At 48.5% G+C, this 6,330-nt stretch overlaps 1 long non-coding RNA gene across 1 annotated transcript; it reads right to left on the minus strand.

Annotated features, from left to right (window-relative positions):
• Positions 1-5,065: 5,065 nt before the first annotated feature.
• On the minus strand, positions 5,066-5,602 carry LOC132130958 (uncharacterized). Its single transcript, XR_009428821.1, has 2 exons — positions 5,453-5,602; positions 5,066-5,324 (listed from the first exon to the last, which is right to left on the minus strand). It is a non-coding gene; the product is annotated as an uncharacterized LOC132130958 (long non-coding RNA).
• Positions 5,603-6,330: the final 728 nt, after the last annotated feature.

The following is a 6,330-nucleotide window of genomic DNA, read 5'->3' on the forward strand; positions in this document are numbered from 1 at the left end:
TCTGCGCGGCACCCGAGCCTTCAGCCAGAACTGCAGGGGGCGCATGCGGAGCAGGCCCAGGCGCAGAACCCGAGATGCTGAGGCCATGAGACCCAGCATCTTTTGACAGTGTTTGAGCGACACGGTCGCGCCGCAGCGGAAAGAACTCGCTGCGCGCTGAATGCCCATCGAACACGAGTTCAGAACTATACCCAGAAACAGGATCGTCTGACTGGGGTTCAGCGAACTCTTCGCCCAATTGACACTGAGGCCGAGCTTCTCGAGGTGACCGAGTAAAACGGCCCTGTGGTCCACGAGCTCCGCTCGTGATCGGGCCAGAACCAGCCAGTCGTCCAAATAATTCAGCACTCGCATGCCTCTGAGTCTGAGAGGAGCGAGCGCTGCATCCATGCACCTCGTAAATGTACGAGGAGCCACGGAGGACTGTAAACTGCTATGCCTGGCCCTCGAAGGCGAATCTCAAATATCGCCTGTGGTTTGACGCTATCTGTATTTGAAAATACGCGTCCCTCAGATCTATTGACATGAACCAGTCCCCTCTGTGAATCTGCGCGAGGAGTTTCCTGGTCGTAAGCATTTTGAAACTGCGTTTCATCAATGCCTGGTTCAGCTGTCTTAGATCCAGTATGGGCCTGAGACCCCCGTCTCTCTTGGGCACCAGAAAGTATCTGCTGTACAGCCCCCCCCTCGCTTTGAGCTTGAGACACAGGCTCTACAGCCCCTTTGCTCAACAGTTTTGATATTTCGGTCCGAAGTATGTGTGCTACTTCTGTTTTGACCGTAGTTTCGACGCGCACTGAAAAGCGCGGAGGGCGTCGAAAAAAAAAAAAAAACTGTAGCGAGTAGCCTTTCTTTATAATGCCTAGCACCCAATCGAAAAATCCCCGGAAAAGCTCACCATGCATCTGCATGAATGGCTAAGGGCTGGATGAGAAACGCGCTCTGTTGACCGGGCAACGGCGGTGCTCGGGTGTGCTGCGCATTTGAGGCAGGGAGCACGCTGATCACAGCGGGCAGATCGCTCCTCCTCGACCTCGTCCCGGCGCTTAACCGACTGGGGGAAGGCTGAGCAGGTCCCGTGGGACTCGATATGTCTGCGAGTAACTGTGGGCTGCATATGTGCACATTTAGCACTTTCAACTCGCTGTCTGCCTGTGCAGAGCGTACGTGCACGGGCCTCGTTTTTACAGAAGCCACGCGCCGTATGTGACATAGTGTATGTGGGCACTGGGGAGTGGGCACGTTTACTATGCGGCGCGCTCGACCGATCTGTGTCGATCTTATGTGCGCGAGCCCTGTGTGCAGGGCTGTGCTTACATGTGGAGATGGGCACTGAGGAGTGGGCATTGTCACTGCATTTATAGCACCATTGGCCGTGGCCGGACGAGCGTGCACGGGTTTTGTTTTTTACAGAAACCACATGACGCGTGTGACATAGTAATTGTGGGCACTGAGGGGTGGGCACGCTTACTATGCAGTGTGCGCGATCGACTTGAGTCGCTTTTATGGGCGCAGGCCCTGTGTGCAGGGCTGTGCTTACATGTGGAGATGGGCACTGAGGAGTGGGAATCGTCACTACATTTATAGCACCATCGGCCGTGGCCGGACGAACGTGCATGGGTTTCGTTTTTACAGAAACCACATGACGCGTGTGACATAGTGATTGTGGGCACTGAGGAGTGGGCACGTCTACTATGTAGTGCGCGTGATCGACTTGAGTCGCTTTTATGGGCGCGAGCCCTGTGTGAAGGGCTGTGCTTATATGTGGAGATGGGCACTGAGCAGTGGGCATCGTCACTACATTTATAGCACCATCGGCCGTGGCCGGGACACCAGAAATTACACCTTTTTCGGGAAATATCTGGGTAGCCGTGATAACGGTTTTCGTGTGCAGGCAAGCGGGCAACCGTACAGGCTTGCGCATTACAAAAAATGCTGAAACAGTCACAATCTCTGGAACTGAAACAGCGGCGCGCTTAGGTGAGAGCCCGGCCACAGCGGAACTCGTACACCGGCGCTTCGTTGAAGCAGCCATCGTGTGTAGTGCCGACGCAGCGTCACACAGCAGGCTTTAGATGGCAACACCGCTTTTGCCGCCGTCCAGCAGAGGGCGGACAAAGGTGCGTCGCTATCGCCTGTTCCACCGGCGGAAGTGAGTGGTAGTTCCTGTTTTTAGCATCATCAGTGTGGAGAATGCTAGTGAGACAGACGAACGAGTTCGCGCTGAATTTGGAGCGTTCCAAGCCTTTGCCACCTCTTCGTGAAGCTCAGGAAGAAATGAGGCGGGCTTTGAGAAGTACGCTCATCCGAAAGGGAAATACCATCCAGCCGGGAACGAGAGGGGGGGCGCTGGTGCAAACCACTCGCGGCCGAGACTCATCGCGGCCAACACGAGCATTCGCCCCGGCTCCTTCTCGATGTCAGCTCGTCTGCTGGGCTTCTGAGCAGAAGGCGCGAGATCCTCGGAGCTCGCCCAGCCCTCACTGCCCGAAGCTAGCAGAGAGCGCGTGTCCTGTTCCCCCGACGCGGCCCTGAGATCGACTTCCTCGGACGACGCGCCGGCAAACAGCGGACGCTGCCCACTGGGAAGCGATGCAGGGGGGGCCGGTGAAGCAGGGCGAACCGGCGAGCTCAGTTGAGCTGAAGAGGGTTCCGGAATCCGCTGGAAGCGATGCTTTTACGGCGCCTCAGCGCAGCGGAGAATGCAGGCTCAGAGAAAAAGGCCAGGCGAGTCCTCAGAGTCACCATGGCAACAGCTCGCAGTGGGGGCATCCGCCGTCAGCGAGCGCGAGCGCTGCATGATCTTCACCCAGGCAGGAGACACAGATGACGTACCGGTCTCCCTCGCTGAGTGGGGCTCTGACGAGCCGCAGGAAGGCATCTTAAAAAAGATACGAGCTCTTTTACGAGCTCTTTTTTAACAGAATTGAAAGGATATAGGCGCCGGATAGCGCAGCAGGAACGGCAGTGGAAGGCGGCGATGCCAGCAGCTTCAGAATGGCTCATCCTGCTGATGTGCTTTCTCAGACGGCGCTTGCTTCCTCCGTGATCCAGCGATGCGTGAGCTTCGCTGAAGAGATGAAAAATCAGGTGAGTCAGCCTTTTCAAGCTCCTTTTATAGGTTGGGCCACACCCGTTTCGGCGGGAAGTGGCAAGAAGGGCGCGAAGCGCCCTTATTGGTCTGATGTTGCACCAGCCCGCGCTCGATAGGCTGTGCAGTTGCCGCAAAACAAGCCAATGAGCGAACGAGCCATCTCGCCTATGGCTGTGTACTGCTGCAAATGCGCTTTACAAAAATACAAAATTAAGGTTAATTTTTTGCTTCAGTATTTCGTGAAAAGAGACTTTTCCCGTAGCGTCTTAGCTAAGACCCAGTACGAGAGAGCTCTCGTAAGAGAACCGGGATATTATACCTGGGGTACCCCTTTTCTAACCCGAATATTTGGTCTTGTAAACGCGTTTCGGCATATCCCCATCAAAATGTGTGTTCTGCGCATGTGCCATTCGCAAGGAATCTTGGTCTTTTGAGTAGAGACGGCGCATAAAAAACCCAGCGTGCAGTATAGAGGCACAGTAGTGTCAAGTGCTGCTGGTGGATCAGTACCAGCGCCAAAGCGCAAACAAAGACTATCGCTATCTGCCCCAAACTATTCATTATCCGCCTGCTGTTGCTGTTGTTGTTGTTGTCTTTGGATACAGGAAGAAGATTCGGAAATGACGCATATTGCGTCTTGTTGTCTGTACGTCCAGACGCTAACCGTGCGTCGCCATTTACATCGGGATTGGCGACTGATTACACATTCCATGCATACAGGAGTAACTCTCTCTGCTCACGCATGTAAACGTGTTATCCCGAATGTTTCAGAAACCCAAATAGTGACCTTAACCCGACCATAACCCGAATTTTAACAGCATGTAAACGTAGTCCATTAGTCACTCAAAGAAAGTCACTTGAGCCAATGGGTCACACCTAGATGGAATTACTAACCGTCTTGAGGGAATCTGAAAATAGTGGGTCTTCCAGAGAAAGCAGTGGGTTCCAGCCCAGTCTCAGCATTCCTGCTAGTGGTTAGATCTGCTTGCTGACTTCGATAGGGTCCACAGATCTCCCACCTCGCTTCTAATATTCCAAATTCAGCTCCAAGAAGTAGTTTAGTTCCATTTCTATGGTTCACTGATAAAGTATTAATTCTGAAAATGGCTCTGGAGAAGATTGTCACTCACAATGCCTCAGATTGCTGATTCTACTCAGATTTGTTGGCTGGTCTGCTGAAGAAATGGCCTGTGAGTTTGAGACCTTGGGTAAACTTCTGGACTTCCTACGTCTATATCGGGTAGATACACTTTTTTTCATAGTTTGGCTGGTCCTGCGACTTATAGTCAGGTGCGACTTATTCATCAAAATTAATTTGACATGAACCAAGAGAAATGAACTAAGAGACATGAACCAAGAGAAAACATTACCGTCTACAGCCGCGAGAGGGCGCTCTATGTTTACAGTGAGAGGCTACAGGAGCACTGAGCAGCATAGAGCGCCCTCTCGCAGCGCCCTGCTCACTCTAATGTTTTTCTTGGTTCTTGGTTCTAAATAAATGCGAATTATAGTCCAGTGCGACTTATATATGTTTTTTTCCTCATCATGACGTATTTTTGGACTGATGCGACTTATACTCAGGTGTGACTTATAGTCCGAAAAATACGGTAATACACTTTTCCGGCCAGGCTCAGTTGTTGGGTTTTCCAGGTTTGTTTTATGACTATTGCACTATTACTAAAAACTCACTTATCTGATAAGGAACATACAAAAAGTTGAAAAGACATTGGGTTGGTAAGATTTATTTTTCCTCATTTACTTCAGAGCAGGGACACAGCAATTCCTATTCATAAAAATATATATATTCTCAAGCCTACAGATTCTAAAGATTTGTGTTAACTTCTTGGATGACAATTACTGTAGGAATGTCTATGATCCAAATTGCCATATATTTGTCATGTGACCTTAAATCAATCAGCATTACAAGAGCATTTGATTTAACTTCAGTTGTGTTCTTGATGGAACTCTAGATAAATCCTCACCCCACTTTTTATTTGGTTGTAAATCCTCAGTTTGCAAAATACTGGTAAGAAACTTGGTCTGGTGGATATTTGGAGAGAGCTGCATTCTAAAGACAGAGATAAGATGCAAGCATTGGAGCAGGAATCTGCTGCATTGACAGACTGTGAAACAGTGGAGAGTGGCTGAAGATTAATGGAAGGCCTGTGCAAACAGATCTGGGCTCTTGAGTGCTGCTTGGCTCTTTGTGGTTTTGCATGTTGGGTCTGGTCTTCAGTCAGCACACAGAAAGAGATAACAAATAAATCCGCAATACAGAGCTTTATTGAGAGGATTTGGAGGAGCATGCAATAATCACAGGAAAGTGATAATAACTCACTAACTTTAACTGAGACTTACCAGAGCAGTAACACTGTCCTTAATTTGAAGGTTCATGGGGAATCCAAATGCTGAGCAGATGACTGACAGACAGTGATGGGACCACAGAGCAGCTCAGGCAAGTTGCTTCAAGAAGTAACAACAAGACCAGACATTGAGGTGGTGACAGGAAGGTGGGCTTAGATTAGTGCAGACAGGTGTGGAGAATCAGAACTTTGGTGATTGTGAACGAGTAGGTTGAGCTGAAGGATCTGGCTTTGCTGATGAATATATATGATGTATATATAGATGCTGAACGATATAACCTTCAGAAAGAATCACTGAAAACCCTAGGCCTACAAGTTAGGGATGGCCGATATGAGTATCAGTTCAGAACAGTTCACGGAGCAAATTCTAAATGGAAGTGATCATCCCTATCCCCTTGGAGTGAGCAGGGCACGTGTGTGCCATTATGTATTCGTTTGGAATGTACTTGGCAAAGTGAGCGACGTAATTTGCTCCTTATCTTCAGAGGCCATGTTCCCATGACAATGCAGCATGGGTTTACTGTCATAAATGTTTTTTTTATTGTTGTTACCATAACTGTTGCAAAAAACATACATTTTGTATTCTGAAAAGTTTTTAAAATATGCTATATATAATATATATATATATATATATATATATATATATATATATATATATATATATATATATATATATATATATATATATATATATATATAATGTATATATAAACGAAACAAATAATATATAAAAACGAATATATACGAATATATATATATGTACATAGATTGTTTATGCTGGTGTCAATCAGCGAATCTGCTCATGGACACCATGCTGCGTTGTCGCGGGAACATGCCAGCTGAAGATAATGAGGTAATTTAGTCGCTTGCTTT

Source organism: Carassius carassius, chromosome 4, assembly GCF_963082965.1.
Source record: "Carassius carassius chromosome 4, fCarCar2.1, whole genome shotgun sequence".
Taxonomy (NCBI): domain Eukaryota; kingdom Metazoa; phylum Chordata; class Actinopteri; order Cypriniformes; family Cyprinidae; genus Carassius; species Carassius carassius.